The 16,210-nt window shown below is 41.3% G+C and overlaps 1 protein-coding gene across 1 annotated transcript in view; it reads left to right on the top strand.

Annotated features, from left to right (window-relative positions):
- CCDC146 (coiled-coil domain containing 146) overlaps positions 1 to 16,210 on the top strand; it is a 135,460-nt gene that overhangs the window by 73,999 nt on the left and 45,251 nt on the right.

Here is a 16,210-nt window from a genome sequence, read left to right as displayed (position 1 = left end):
GTCCTTATTTATTTGTTTTCTTTCTTTTTGGAGTCGCTCCTGTGGCATATGGAAATTCCCAGACTAGGGGACAAATCGGAGCTGCAGCTGCCAGTCTACACCACAGCCATGGCTACACCAGATCCAAGCCACATCTGCAACATACTGCACAGCTTGCGGCAATGCTGGATCCTTAACACACTGAGCAAGGCCAGGGATCATACCCACATCCTCACGGACAATACATCAGGTTCTTAATCCACTGGGACACAATGAGAACTCCTGAAAATTATGCTTTAGATAGAGCACTCTGCTGGCAGCATAAAGGACAGATTCAAGGGAACACAACTTGAAGTCAGGGAAAGTGCTTACTTATCTATTGCCACATTCTCAATAGGAAGTGATGAAGGCTTGTGTATAACACTATGTAGATTCTGTTTATTCTATGAAACTGTCTGACAATATCTAGTTCAACAGAACCTGTGCACGAAATGCTCCATAACGTCAAAGATCTCTCTAAAAAATGGTCACCTTTACATTGATATCATATCATTTAAGCAAACCATTGCATGTGTTCCAGGATTGGGTGAAGATTGTTCTCTAACCCTAATTCCCATAGTCTTGAATGGCCCTGGCCCTGTTACAGTCCTAGCTTGTCCACTAACAGTAGCCTGCAGACTCCTCTCTTTGGGTATCATCAGCAGGTAGGGAGGTTGTAGTTCGGAGGTAGGAGGTAGTTCAAACTAAAGACAGTGAATAATTTTTAAAAATAAAAAAGTAATGAAAAAATCCTGGGCAACACCAAGTTTCAAAAGGAGGACCAGAGGGAAAAACAGAAAAGTAAGGAAAGAACAAGGAGACCATACGTCATAGGAATCAGAGGAGGAGAGAGTTCAAGAAATAATGAACTGTAAAAAGTCAATCATACTAAATGCCATAAAATTATAAAGTATGATAAGGAGAGAGAGATGTTCTTTGAATTTAATAATTAAGAGGTCACTGGGGCTCCACATCTAATGAATATGAAGTAACAGAAACCAGATTTACCCTCCTACCTTAAACAACTGAAAAATGGATCAAATTAGATGAAACAGTGGTTTTTAGACTTTGAACAACAACACAGGACAGTGATCCTTAGCAACAGGAAATAACTGGTTGAGGACTAGAACCGCCCAATTTACTACTTAGAGAGGGTTTCCCAGTGATAGTACAGGGAAGGGAATCCAAACAGAGCCAGGTGGCATTGCTGATTTTAGGAGACAGAGTTTGGGGTTCAGGGAGGCCAAGTGGGCTAAAATACATGGGCAAGGGGGGGGCTGAGTTTCACAGAGAAGGACAGAACTCTAGAAATCTGCTAAGAAATACTGATCAGTGCATCCAATGAGGATGCTGCTGAGGCTGGGAGAGAACTCCCAGAGAGGAGGGAATGGAACAATACTTGGACCTCACAGAGCAAAGAACGGTTTGTGTTAGGATGTTAGAAAGAACTGTTGACACAAGAGCACTGAGTAGAAGGGTCCTGACTTAGTAGTGGGGCCATTAGTACAGACCAAAGATTATTCTGGACCTCGTTAAAAAAGTTTAAAAGCCAAGTCTTGAGGAATTCCAATGTGGTGCAGTGGGTTAAGGATCTGGTGTTGTCATGGCAATTGCTTAGGTCGCTACTGTGACACAGTTTTGATCTCTGGCCTGAGAAATTCCACATGCTTGATAGGATAAAACTATGTCCAAGTAATTTAACTGTGATTTATAAAGCACCACAACATTTAAGAGAATACCAAAAAAAAAAAAATTTGTTTAACAACAGTATAAAAATCACAATGTCTGGCACTCAATCAAAAATTCATGGACATGCAAAAAAAGTAGAAAAATATGACCTATCATGAGAAAAATCAATCCATGGAATAGAAACAAAAAACAGAATTAATAGGCAAGGATATTAGAATAGCTATTATATATATATATTTGAATGTAGGTGGAAAAGTAGAGGGAAGCAGAAGCGTAATAAGAGAAGTGGAAGTTACAAAAAGACCCAAATCAAACTTCTAAAGACGAAAAATATAACATTTCAGATGAAAAAGTCACTGAATGGGATTAACAGCAGATTAGACACTAAAGAAAAGGAAATTTTTACGCTTTAAGATATAACAATAAAGACTTATCCAAAATGAAACATCGGTGATCTGTGGACATTAAGTGGCCAAACATATTATTAATTATGAGTCACAGAAGGAACAGAGACAGAGACAAAAAAAAAATATTTGAAGAAATAACACCTAAAATTTTTCCAAATTTGATGAAAACTCTTAACCCACAGACTGTAAACTTGGAACAAATCTCAAGCTGAAGAAAACCATACCAAGACATATTATAAACAACTTACTAAAAATAGTGATAAAGAGAAAAATATCAAAACCAGCCAGAGAAATGAAGAAGACATTGGTCAGTCTACAAATTAGGTGATGGACTGGCAGTCTGGTCACTATGAAATGATGAGTGACCAGAAGGTAAGGGAGGGGAGAGAAAGAGCAGAGACAACTCTTTTAAGAAAAAGTGAAATTAAGGAGAAGAGGAGCTCCTGCTGTAGTTCAGTAGGATCCGTGCATCTCTGGAGCACTGGGATACAGGTTCGATCAGCTGCAGTGTAGTTTGCACCTACAGCTCAGATCTGATCCCTGGCCTGGGAACTCCATGTGCAGTGGAGCAGCCAAAAAATACAAACAAATAGAGAGAAGGAGATAAAGGATGGGGTAATTATATGAGAGCATAGCATTTCCAAGATAGGTTTTTTTGTTTTTTCTTTTCCTGTCTTTGGTCTTTTTAGGGCTGCACCTACAGCATATGGAGGTTCCCAGGCTAGGGGTCGAATCAGGGCTATAGCTGCCAGTCTATGCCACAGCCACAGCAATGCCAGATCCGAGCTGCATCTTCGACCTACACCACAGCTCATGGCAATACTGGATCCATAGCTCACTGATCGAGGCCAGAGATCAAACCCACAACTTCATGGTTCCTAGTTGGATTCATTTCCGCTGCACCACGACAGGAACTCCAGGGGTTTTTTGTTTGTTTGTTTGTTTTTAAGGAGATAGACCTGAGAAAATTTATAGGTTGAGGAAAATATTAATGATAATAATAAGTGACATTGATTAAGCCCTTGTTTGTGTACTAGACACTATTCTCAATACCTTACATATATTGATTTATTTAGTCTTTCATCACAGTCTTATGAAATGGGGCTATTTTTGTCTCTCTTTTGTAACTGGAGAAACTAAAGTACAGATTAATGAAATATTACTCAGATTAATTAAGATTACATACTTTAAAAGTAGCAGAGCTGGAATTCAAACCGAAGTCCATTTGTGATATACTCGATTTCCATGTGTTAAGTCAGCAAAGAGGGAGAAGCAGAGATTATAAAAGAGAGAAGGTATAACTGAGGCCCAGGAAGAGATAGGAGGTTATATATTTGAGACAACAGGTGGATTGGTTGCTCTTGACCGGGAGGAAGGGAAGACTTCATTTTTTGAGATTTGGGGAAAGAAGTTAAGGGTTGGTGCAGCTGTAATAAATGGATGCATTGATGAGTTTCGATGGCCTAATTTGTTGGGTGAATGACTTAGGTATATGGCAAGGCCAAAGCTTAATATAACAACTATGGAGAAAAGTCAAAAGAAGAGATGAATCATTGCCAAGGGCTCGAATGCACTTGGGAACTATGTCAAATGGCTATGTTGTTTATTTCTAGCAGTGAGAGGGAGATGAGCGGTAAAGATTTACGCTTTCAAGTTTATACCACCTCCCAAAGCATGGCAACTGTTTTTGAGGATGGGACCACCAGTAGGTAACGTCAAAGAGGCAACGAGTAGAGGAGGTTAATAACCACGGTCACCTTGGTTGCCCTGCAGACACCCACATAAACACCTAATTGTTTCCTCATGCTGACCCCTTCCAGATAAGTTCACTTGGTAAAAGCTCTTCTGAGCTCTTACTTTCCTTGGAATGTCCTAAAATTTCAATTTTTGAGATTTTTTCCGTATTTATTACATGTCATCTATGAATCATGAACTCTTGTTAAACTTTAGCTCTAGAGTAAATGTTTCCTTCGACTCTCAATTACCAACAAGGCAATTCAGTAACACAAGTGTCTATTGTGAAATCATATGCATGAACTTGTGACATTACATCTAACCTTTTGTTCTGTATAGTCTTTGACAACTTAAGATTCAGCTTTATGTTCTTTCTTAGATTCTGCATTTTTAAAACATGACAGATTTGGTTTCTGTACCCAGTGGTACCATGCAGTGTGAAAACACAACTGTCTTTTCCACATTTATGTTTACGAGTGAAGCATTTCATCTCCTAGAATTAAATCTTTTTCTTTCTTTTTTTGTCTGTGAATTTTTCTAGGGCCGCACCCACAGAATACGGAGGTTCCCAGGCTAGGGGTCTAATCAGAACTGTAGCCGCCTGCCTACGCCATAGCCATAGCAACTAGGGGTCCTTAACCCACTGAACGAGGCCAGGGATTGAACCTGCAACCTCATGGTTCATAGTCAGATTCGTTAACCACTATGCCACAACGGGAACTCCAAATCTTTTTCTTTTTAAGAGAGATTTGTTTTTTAGTAGAGGAGACCAAATAAAGATAGCTTATCAATCCTCTTTCTGAATATCTATGATTTAACCTTTTCCAATTTATGTAAAAACTATAAAGACATGTCAGATGTTTTCCCTGCTCAGCTTTCTTCCAGATATTGAGGCACCAAAAGCAATCTGGCTGGTGGAATGATGAAACAGCAAATAGGAAAGGGAACCACTCCACCTTCCTGCCTTTTCTGTGGTCATAAAACCTGCCAACAGGCATCCTTGGCCCACCTAACATCACACTTCCAACTACTGCTGTTTCCGATGAGACTCAAGTCGGAGAAAACACAGCTAAGTTTTCACTAGTCTGAGCTAGAATGTGGCTGCATCTACCACTAGAATCTGATCGATCACAGTATTCTCCAGTCTTAAGTGCTGCTCTGAATTCCTATTGCTTACAGAAATCGTTTTCAAACATATTTTAACAGCCCTCATTAAAAGTAGTACCTATGCGTTAGAGAAAATTAGAAAATACAGACACAAAAATAAAAATATAAAAGCCATATGTTCCTACTACTCAAATAATTTCATCAGTTTTACATCTCGTTCTCATCCTTCCAGATCAGTACCTGACTGATATTCTCTATTTGATAAATTGTCATCATAACTTCTTTTTAATTCTTTAAATATGGATTCCTTTCATTCTTTGATTATAACAGCTGCTTTGAAGTCTTTGTTATGTCCAACATCTGCACCCCAAAGCAGTTTCTTTTTTGAATATCTCATGTTTTGCTGAAAATTGGATAACACTGCAGTAACTCTGGACTCCAGTCCTCCTCAGCCTTCTTCTTGTTGCTGTTTTGCCTTTATTATTGTTGTTCAAACGTTTATTTTTTTAGTAACTTGGCTAATCCTCAAGTGTATTTCCTCCATAGTGTGCAGCCTCTGATGTCTCTATGGAGATAATCTTCCCTTGTTTTTATTTTTAAGCTTGGCTGACCAGGGGGGGCTCCTGGGTCAACATAGCTTGGTCAGCCATTGATTGGTCAGAGGTTGTTTAAGCCTCCGAAGCCTGTTTTCATCCTTTTCCACTGAGTCTGTATGTGGCTTGGGGACCACTTTCAAGGTTCTGGGAGTTTATATATCTGGCCCACCTTTATTTTAGGGATGAGAGCTTGGAAGTACCCTCTCTGGTTACTCCTAAGAGGTCAGAGTCCTGAGCTTTTCCAAACCTCCTGGACCACCAGTGTTGTGATTTTAGCAGGGCGGTCTTTGTCTGTGGCCCAATTATTCTGTTAACCTCCTGCTGGTCTGCCTCTGCTGGTATCACTATGCTATTAGCCTCCTCTTACAGTTAATCCTTGTGATTTCTATTGTTTTTGATAGTGCTTTGGGCATGAATAGTCTACACTGTTCAAATCAAGTGAGCGTCCTCAGGCAGGAGTTGATGAGCAGAAGCTTTGGGAGAGAGAGGACCCCGGTCTTGTTAGGTTGCCAAACCTGCCCAGAATCTCCCTGTAAAACAGGAGCTAGGGGAATGGGGGTGGGCACCACTGGGCAGCTGCAGCCACCCACTCCCAGCCAGTAAAGCTCTTTCACATGCAGAGCTTGGGGACAGGGCAGGCAGAGCACAGCAGCTTTCTACCCCACCCACCCGAATAGATCTTCAGTGATAGAAAGGTGGGGGGCATGGGCCCTTTCTAGGCAGCCAGCCCTGCCTAGAACAGTTCAAATACAACAGGGAGCTAAGGGAGATGGATGCAGCTCATGGTACAAGTGCCACAGTCTCCATGCTTCTTACTGAGCTTCAGTAAGACTTTGAATAAATACCTCTCAAATTCATGTGTGGTCTTAGGTCAATTTCCAGAAACCTTAAATTGTTCTTAGATAATTTTGACAAGTTAATTTTTTTAATTCAGTGAATTTTATTATGTTGATAGTTTTACAATGATCATCACAACCTAATTTTAGAAAATTTCCATCCACAACCCCTGGCCCATCCCTCCCCCCCAAACCTAGCTCCTTTGGTAACCCCAAGTTTTTCACAGTCTGTGAATCAGTTTTTGTTCTGCAAATACGTTCACTGTATCCTTTTTTTAGATTCCACATATAAATGATAGCATATGGTGTTTGTGTCTCGCTGTCTGACTAACTTTGCTTAGCAAGATAATTCCTAGGTCCATCCATATTGCTGAAAATGCCATTATTTCATTCCTTTTTATGGCTAAGTAATATTCCATTTTTTATATATACCACATCTTCTTTATCTACTCCTCTGTCAATGGACATTTAGGTTGCTTCCATGTCTTGGCTATTGTATACAGTGCTGCAATGAACATTGGAGTACAGGTGGATTTCTAACCATGGTTTTCTCTGGATATATGCCCGGGAGTGGATTGCTGGATCATATGGTATTTCTATTTTTAGTTTTTTGAGGTGTCTCTAAATTGTTTTCCATAGTGGTTGCACCAATTTACATTCCCACCAATAGTGTAAGAAAGTTTCCGTTCCTCCACACCCTTTCTAGCATTTATTGCAGACTTTTAAAAAATTATTTATTTATTTTTGCTTTTTAGGGCCGCATGAGTGGCATATGGATGTTCCACCAGGCTAGGTGGTGGAATCTGATGTACGGCTGTCAGACTACACCACAGCTCATGGCAACACAGGATCCCCAACCCACAGAGCGAGGCTGGGGATCAAACCTGCATCCTCATGGATACTAGCTGGATTCGTTTCTGCTGTGCCACAACCAGAACTCCTGTTTGTAGAATTTTTGATGATGGCCATTCTGGCTAGGGTAAGGTGGTATCTCACAGTATTTTTTATTTGCATTTCTCTAATATTTAGTGATGTTGAACACTTTTTCATGCCATCTGTATGGCCAAGATAATTCTTTGGAGAATTATCTGTTTAGATCTTCTGCCCATTTTTTGATGGGGTTGGGGGGTTTTTTTGGTTCGTTTTTCTGTTTGTTTGGTATTGAGCTGCAGGAAGCATTTATATATTTTGGCTTGCTTTTTTTTTATTTGTGTGTATGTCTATTGTAGATTTTCATTTGCAGTTACCATCAAGTTTTTTTTGTTTGTTTGTTTTTTACCATCAAGTTTTGATATAGGAGTCTGTATATATACAAGATTAAGTTGTTGGTCTTTTAATTGCAGATGCATCTCCAGTATCCTGCATTTGTACCTTCCTTTTCTCATGATTTCTGGTTTGGGTAACATATTTGTGTGTAGATGATTTCCTACTTTTATTATATGTATGCCTTTATTGGTGAGCCTTGTCATTTGTAATACTTTTGTTTCTAGTTGTGGCTTTTCCGCCTATAGAAGTTCCTTTAGTATTTGCTGTAAAGCTGGTTTAGTGGTCCTGAACTCTCTTAGCTTTTGCTTGTCTGTAAAGCTTCTGATTTCTCCTTCAGATCTGAATGAGAGCCTTGGTGGGTAGAATAATCTCAGTTGGAGGTTTTTTCCTTTGATCACTTTCAGTATGTCGTGCCTCTCCCTTCTGGCCTGCAGAGTTTCTGCTGAAAAATCAGCTGCTAAGCTTACTGGGGTTCCCTTGTATGTAATGTGTTTCTTTTCCCTAGCTGCTTTCAACATTTTCTCTTTTGTCTTTAATTTTGGTCAGCTTGATTAATAGATGTCTCGGGGTGTTCCTCCTTGGGTTTATTTTACATGGTACTCATTGTACTTCCTGGATTTGAGTGAGTGATTCCTTTTCCACGTTAGAGAAGTTTTTGGCTGTTATCTCTTCAAATATTTTCTCTGGCCCTTTCCCTCCTCTCTTCTCCTTCTGGCATCCCTATAATACGAATGTTGGTGCATTTAACATTGCCCCAGAGTTCTCTTAGACTGTATACATTTCTATCTTTTTTCCCTTTTCTCTTCCACATCAGTGATTTCCACCAATCTGTCTTCCACCTTGCTTCTTTGTTCTTCTGCCTCCTGTATTCTCCTGTTGTTTCCTTCTAATGAATTTTTTATTTCAGATATGATATTTTTGCATCTCTACTTGCTTAATCTTTAAATATTCTATTTCTCTGTTCAATGTTTCTTATAATTTTCAATTTTGCCTCGTTTATTTCCAAGATCTTGAATCATCTTTATTATCATTAGTCTAAAGAATTTTTTTTTTATTATTATTTTCCCACTGTACAGCAAGGGGGTCAGGTCATCCTTAGATGTATACATTGCAGTTACAGTTTTTTCCCCCACCCTTTCTTCTGTTGCGACATGAGTATCTAGACATAGTTCTCAATGCTATTCAGCAGGATCTCCTTATAAATCTATTCTAGGTTGTGTCTGATAAGCCCAAGCTCCCGATCCCTCCCACTCCCTCCCCCGCCCATCAGGCAACCACAAGTCTCTTCTCCAAGTCCATGATTTTCTTTTCTGAGGAGATGTTCATTTGTGCTGGATATTAGATTCCAGTTATAAGTGATATCATATGGTATTTGTCTTTGTCTTTCTGGCTCATTTCACTCAGTATGAGATTCTCTAGTTCCATCCATGTTGCTGCAAATGGCATTATGTCATCCTTTTTTATGGCTGAGTAGTATTCCATTGTGTATATATACCACCTCTTCCGAATCCAATCATCTGTCGATGGACATTTGGGTTGTTTCCATGTCCTGGCTATTGTGAATAGGGCTGCAATGAACATGCGGGTGCATGTGTCTCTTTTAAGTAGAGCTTTGTCCGGATAGATGCCCAAGAGTGGGATTGCAGGGTCATATGGAAGTTCTATGTATAGATTTCTAAGGTATCTCCAAACTGTTCTCCATAGTGGCTGTACCAGTTTACATTCCCACCAGCAGTGCAGGAGGGTTCCCTTTTCTCCACAGCCCCTCCAGCACTTGTTATTTGTGGATTTATTAATGATGGCCATTCTGACTGGTGTGAGGTGGTATCTCATGGTAGTTTTGATTTGCATTTCTCTTATAATCAGCGATGTTGAGCATTTTTTCATGTGTTTGTTGGCCATCTGTATATCTTCCTTGGAGAAATGTCTATTCAGGTCTTTTGCCCATTTTTCCATTGATTGATTGGCTTTTTTGCTGTTGAGTTGTATAAGTTGCTTGTATATTCTAGAGATTAAGCCCTTGTCAGTTGCATCATTTGAAACTATTTTCTCCCATTCTGTAAGTTGTCTTTTCGTTTTCTTTTTGGTTTCCTTTGCTGTGCAAAAGCTTTTCAGTTTGATGAGGTCCCATGGGTTTATTTTTGCTCTAATTTCTATTGCTTTGGGAGACTGACCTGAGAAAATATTCATGATGTTGATGTCAGAGAGTGTTTTGCCTATGTTTTCTTCTAGGAGTTTGATGGTGTCCTGTCGTATATTTAAGTCTTTCAGCCATTTTGAGTTTATTTTTGTGCATGGTGTGAGGGTGTGTTCTAGTTTCATTGCTTTGCATGCAGCTGTCCAGGTTTCCCAGCAATGCTTGCTGAATAGACTTTCCTTTTCCCATTTGATGTTCCTGCCTCCCTTGTCAAAGATTAATTGACCATAGGTGTCAGGGTTTATTTCCGGGTTCTCTATTCTGTTCCATTGGTCTGTCTGTCTGTTTTGATACCAGTACCACACTGTTTTGATGACTGTGGCTTTGTAGTATTTCTTGAAGTCTGGGAGAGTTATGCCTCCTGCTTGGTTTTTGTTTCTCAGGATTGCTTTGGCGATTCTGGGTCTTTTGTGGTTCCATATAAATGTTTGGATTGTTTGTTCTAGTTCTGTGAACAATGTCATGGGTAATTTGATAGGGATTGCATTGAATCTGTAGATTGCTTTGGGTAGGATGGCCATTTTCACAATATTGATTTTTCCAATCCAGGAACATGGAATATCTTTCCATTTCTTTACATCTTCTTTGATTTCTTTGATTAAAGTTTTATAGTTCTCGGCATATAGGTCCTTTACCTCTTTGGTCAGGTGTATTCCGAGGTATTTGATTTTGTGAGGTACAATTTTAAAAGGTATCATTTTTTTGTATTCCTTTTCTAATGTTTCATTGCTGGTATACAGAAATGCAACTGACTTCTGAATGTTAATCTTATATCCTGCCACTTTGCTGAATTTATTAATCAGTTCAAGGAGTTTTGGGGTTGAGTCCTTAGGGTTTTCTAGGTATAGTATCATATCATCTGCATACAGTGACAGTTTGATCTCTTCTCTTCCTATATGGATGCCTTTTATTTCTTTTGTTTGTCTAATTGCTGTGGCTAAGACTTCCAAAACGATGTTGAAGAGCAGTGGTGAGAGTGGGCATCCCTGTCTTGTTCCAGATTTGAGTGAGAAGGCTTTCAGTTTTTCCCCATTGAGGATTATATTTGCTGTGGGTTTATCATAAATGGCTTTGATTATATTCAGGAATGTTCCCTCTATACCCACTTTGGCGAGGGTCTTGATCATGAATGGATGTTGAACTTTGTCAAATGCTTTTTCTGCGTCTATTGAGATGATCATATGATTTTTGACCTTTTTTTTGTTAATGTGGTGTATGATGCTGATTGATTTGCGTATGTTGAACCATCCTTGTGAACCTGGGATGAACCCAACCTGGTCATGGTGTATAATTTTTTTGATATGTTGTTGGATTCGGTTGGCTAAGATTTTGTTGAGGATTTTTGCATCTATATTCATCAATGATATTGGCCGATAGTTTTCTTTTTTGGTGGTATCTCTGTCTGGTTTTGGAATGAGGGTGATGGTGGCCTCATAGAATGTCTTTGGGAGTATTCCTTCTTCTTCAACCTTTTGAAAGAGTTTAAGGAGGATGGGCACCAATTCCTCTTTATATGTTTGATAAAATTCACCTGTGAAGCCATCTGGTCCTGGACTTTTATTTGTAGGGAGTGATTTTATGACCTCCTCAATTTCATTTCTAGTGATCGGTCTGTTCAGTTGGTCTGTTTCTGCTTGATTCAGTTTTGGCAAGCTGTAAGATTCTAGAAAATTGTCCATTTCTTCCAGATTGTCAAACTTGTTGCCATACAGTTGTTCATAGTATTCTCTTATGGTTTTTTGTATTTCTGCTGTATCCGTTGTGATTTCTCCTTTTTCATTTATAATTTTGGTTATTTGGGTTCTTTCTCTCCTCTTTTTAGTGAGTCTGGCCAGGGGTTTGTCAATTTTGTTCACCTTTTCAAAGAACCAGCTCTTGGTTTTATTAATTTTCTCTATTGTTTTTTGAGTCTCTATTTTATTGATTTCTTCTTTGATCTTTATAATTTCCTTCCTTCTGCTGACTTTAGGACTTTTTTGTTCTTCTTTTTCTAATTCGTTTAGGTGGAGGGTTAAGTTGTCAATTTGGGATCTTTCTTCTTTTTTGAGAAAGGCCTGGATTGCTATAAATTTCCCTCTGAGCACTGCTTTCGCAGCATCCCATAGATTTTGAGAGGTTCTGTCTTCATTATCATTTGTTTCAAGGTAGTTTTTAATTTCCTTCTTGATTTCCTCATTGACCCATTGGTTTTTTAGTAGCTTGTTGTTTAGTCTCCATGGAGTAGGTTTTTTCTCTTTGCTTTTCCCATGGTTGATTTCTAATTTCATGGCATTGTGGTCAGAGAAGATACTTGAGATAATTTCTACGCTCCTAAATTTATTGAGATTCGCTTTGTGTCCCAATATGTGGTCAATTCTTGAGAATGTTCCATGAGCATTTGAGAAGAATGTGTATTCTGCTTTTTTTGGATGTAGTGTCCTGAAGATATCAATTAAGTCTAACTTTTCTATTGTTTCCTTTAGGATCTCTGTTGCTTTATTGGTTTTCTGTCTAGAGGATCTGTCCATTGATGTGAGGGGCGTATTTAGGTCTCCTACTATGATTGTATTCTCATCAATATCTCCCTTTATGTCTGTTAATATTTGTTGTGTGTATCTGGGTGCTCCTGTATTTGGGGCATATATGTTGACAATAGTAACATCCTCTCCTTGGATGGATCCCTTAATCATTAAATAGTGTCCTTCTTTGTCTTTCTTTATGCCTTTTGTTTTAAAGTCTATTTTGTCTGATATGAGCGTTGCGACTCCTGCTTTTCTGTCATGTCTATTGGCGTGAAATATTTTTCCCACCCTTCCACTTTCCATCTATATGTATCTTTTGTCCTAAGGTGAGTTTCTTGTAGGCAGCATATTGAAGGTTTTTGCCTTTTTATCCACTCAGCCACTCTGTGTCTTTTGATTGGAGCATTCAGTCCATTGACATTTAAGGTGATAATTGATAGATGATTATTTATTGCCATTTGAACCTCGTGTTCCAGTTGATTCTATGGTTCTCCATTTTTTTTTTTTTTTTTTTTTTTTTGGTTGGATGGTCTCCTGTTATTATCTGCTTGAGTGGTTTTTTTTTTTTTTTTTCATTTTTTGCAAATGCAATATTTGGTTTTGGCTTGTGATTGCCCTGTTTTTTAAGTATGCTAACCCCTTCCCATAAATGTGTGTTTTAGCCTGATGGTCCTGTAAGTTCAAACACTTCATTACTATATTAAGAAGAGAGACATACATATAAACAAAAAGGGTTATTTACCTCCTGACATCCCTTGCCCACATTTTATGGTTTTGATGACTCTTTTTTATTTTTTTCTTTTTAATTTTATTTTGTTTGAAGCATGTTCATGATTAAATCTGTATGCTGGCTTATTTGAGTGACTGCTCTCTGATTGCAGTTTCCTCAGTCCTAGTTCTTCCTCTTCTTCTTCTTTTTTTTTTTTTTCTTTTCTTTTTTCTTCCCTTTCCTTCCTTTCTTTTTGGTTTAGAGAAGCCCTTTCAATATTTCCTTTAACCTGGGTTTTGTGTTGCTGTATTCTTTAAGTTTTTGTTTGTTGGGGAAAATTTTTATTTCCCCTTCTATTTTAAATGATATTCTTGCTGGATAGAGTATTCTAGGTTGCATATTTTTTCCTTTGAGCACTTTAAATATCTCTTGCCATTCCCTCCTGGCCTGTAGTGTTTCTGTAGAGAAATCAGCTGATATTCTTATGGGGGCTCCTTTGTAGGTAACATTCTGTTTTTCTCTTGCTGCCTTTAGGATCCTCTCTTTATCACTAACTTTTGCCATTTTTATTATGATGTGTCTTGGTGTGGGTCTGTTTGGGTTCAGTTTGTTTGGGGCCCTCTGTGTTTCTTGTATCTTGAACCCAGTATCCTTTAGATTTGGGAAGTTTCCAGTGATAATTTCTTCAAATATATTTTCCATTCCCTTATCTTTTTCTACTCCTTCTGGAATTCCTATTATGCGTAGATTGGCCCGCTTTACATTATCCCATAGGTCTCTTATATTGCTTTCCAGTTTTTTGATTCGGTTTTCTGTCTGTTGACCAGATTGAGTGATTTCCATTATTCTATCTTCCATATCACTGATTCGTTCTTCTGCATTATTCATTCTGGTTTTTACTGCCCCTAGTTCAGTTTGCATCTCTGCAAATGAATGTTCTAGTTTTTCTTGGCTCCTCCTTATATTTTCTAGTTCCTTTCTGAGAGTATCTGCATTACTGTTCATATCTTCTCTTAATTCCTTCAGTATTTTCACTATTTCTCTTTTGAACTCCAGGTCTGTCAGACTGCCGAGATCTGTTTCATTGTTGACTGTTTTAGGTGAGTTCTCCTGTTGGTTTGACTGGGAGTGGTTTCTCAGCTTCTTCATCTTGCTTGTTGTTTTCTTTCTCCTGAGGGAGTTGTACTCTCCGTGATTGGGCAGTGTTTGCCTTGTCACTGCCGTGGAATATTTCCTGAGGGCTGGCATTGTTGGTCAATCTTTTTTGAGGCAGTGTGGCTTTTCTGGAGTGTTGATGGGGCTAACAGTGTTTCTTTGAAGCAAAGGAGGACTTCCTGAGGGCAGACAGGAGTGAGAGGTCCACACCGTGATGGTAGCAGATTTCACTTGGCCATGCAGAGCTTGCTCTGGTGTTTTTAGGCTGTGGGGTTCTTGCAGGGGGTTGGCGGTGTTGGGCAGCTGCTTTTTAGGGGTGCATCACCCCCTGGGGGCTGGAGCAGCTATCTGGGGCACTGAGAACCTGAGAGGCTCTTCCCTAGGGCAGCCCAACTCAGAAGGACAGCCTGAGAATGTAGGCGGATCTCTTCACAGTCTGGCTGAGCTTGTTGCAGCTTTTCTGGGCTGCAGGGGGTCCTGCCTGGAGCTGGCAGTCCTATGCAACTGGTCCACTAGAGCATCCCCTGGGGGCTTGGGCGGGTAGCAGGGCCGTTGGAAACCGAAGAGGCTCCTCCCCGGGGCAACCTGACTCAGAAAAACCGTCCGAGAATTAGGCGGATCTATTCACAGCCTGGCTAAGCTTGTTCTAGCTTTTCTAGGCTGCAGGCCTTTTCTCGGGGGCTGGTGCTGTTTGGTGCTGCTCTGCGGAAGTGTAGCCCTTCCAAAGGGCAAGCAGGCCTGTGCAGGGACAGCCCCTGCGGTGGTAGGCTTCAGGCAATTGTTGAGGCCAGCCCTCCTGGATGGCAGGCAGCCCCAGGTCCGTGAGAGCGTAGGGCGTGGTGGGGGTGGGGGGAGGGGATGCACTGGGAAGCAGAGTTTTCAGCTAGCTAGCGGGCCTGTAAGCTTGCTGTGGCGTGGGGGGTATTCTATGGGGACCCACCCCTTCTTCTCTCCCCTCCCCAGCACGGGCGCAGACCAGGCTCTTTTCCCAGGTTCCCTCTGATGTGGCTTTCCCCTTCCCCACTCCTGGAGTATTGCTCCCTTCCTCTGCGACAGCTTTGTTTTCTAGTCTCCCAGGCAGTCTCTGCCCCGTCAACTGGTTTCTAGACCTCACAAGCAGTTTCCGCTCTGCCCCGCCCCCCTAGCCCGGGGACTAATCTCTGGAGCCGAGGTCTCGGTGCCCAGCCCCCACCCAGGCGGCGCCCCCCGGCCCTTTCTCGGGGACTAACCTTCGGAGGCGAGCTCTCGGTGTTCAGCCCCCACCCAGGCGTCCCCCGGCCCCCTCTCGGGGACTAACCTTCGGCGGCGAGGTCTCGGTGCCCAGCCCCCTCCCAGGCATCCCCCTGCCCTTTCTCAGGGATTAACCTTCGGAGGCGAGGTCTCGGTGTTCAGCCCCCACCCAGGCGTCCCCCGGCCCCCTCTCGGGGACTAACCTTCGGAGGCGAGGTCTCGGTGTTCAGCCCCCACCCAGGCGTCCCCCGGCCCCCTCTCCGGGACTAACCTTCAGAGGCTAGGTCTCGGTGCCCAGCCCCCACCCAGGCGGCGCCCCCCGGCCCTTTCTCAGGGATTAACCTTCGGAGGCGAGGTCTCGGTGTTCAGCCCCCACCCAGGCATCCCCCGGCCCCCTCTCGGGGACTAACCTTCAGAGGCGAGGTCTCGGTGCCCAGCCCCCACCCAGGCGTCTCAATTTTTGGTGACTCTGCCCGTAGTTCAGATGGTCCGTTGGGTTCTCGATCGGCTCCTCCGCACTCCAACTTACTGCTACACTCCTCTCTGCATCCGGAGATTCCTCCGGCTCGTTTGATCTTTCGCCCGGTAGGTGACTTTCCAGGGTGCGGGATCCCTTTCTCCTCCGCAGTTCCCTTTCGGGAGTCCCCATCTCGCTCGGATTGGCCTTCTCTCACTCTCCTCTTTTCTCCTGTTCTGCCCAATAATGTCACGAATTTCTTGCCGTTATTGGAGTTTAGGTTCCTCTGCCAGCGATTGGTTGCTGTT

This window comes from Sus scrofa, chromosome 9, assembly GCF_000003025.6.
Source record: "Sus scrofa isolate TJ Tabasco breed Duroc chromosome 9, Sscrofa11.1, whole genome shotgun sequence".
NCBI lineage: Eukaryota > Metazoa > Chordata > Mammalia > Artiodactyla > Suidae > Sus > Sus scrofa.
Note: the sequence above shows the minus strand (reverse complement) of the source record. Positions and strands in the feature narration are given on the sequence as shown.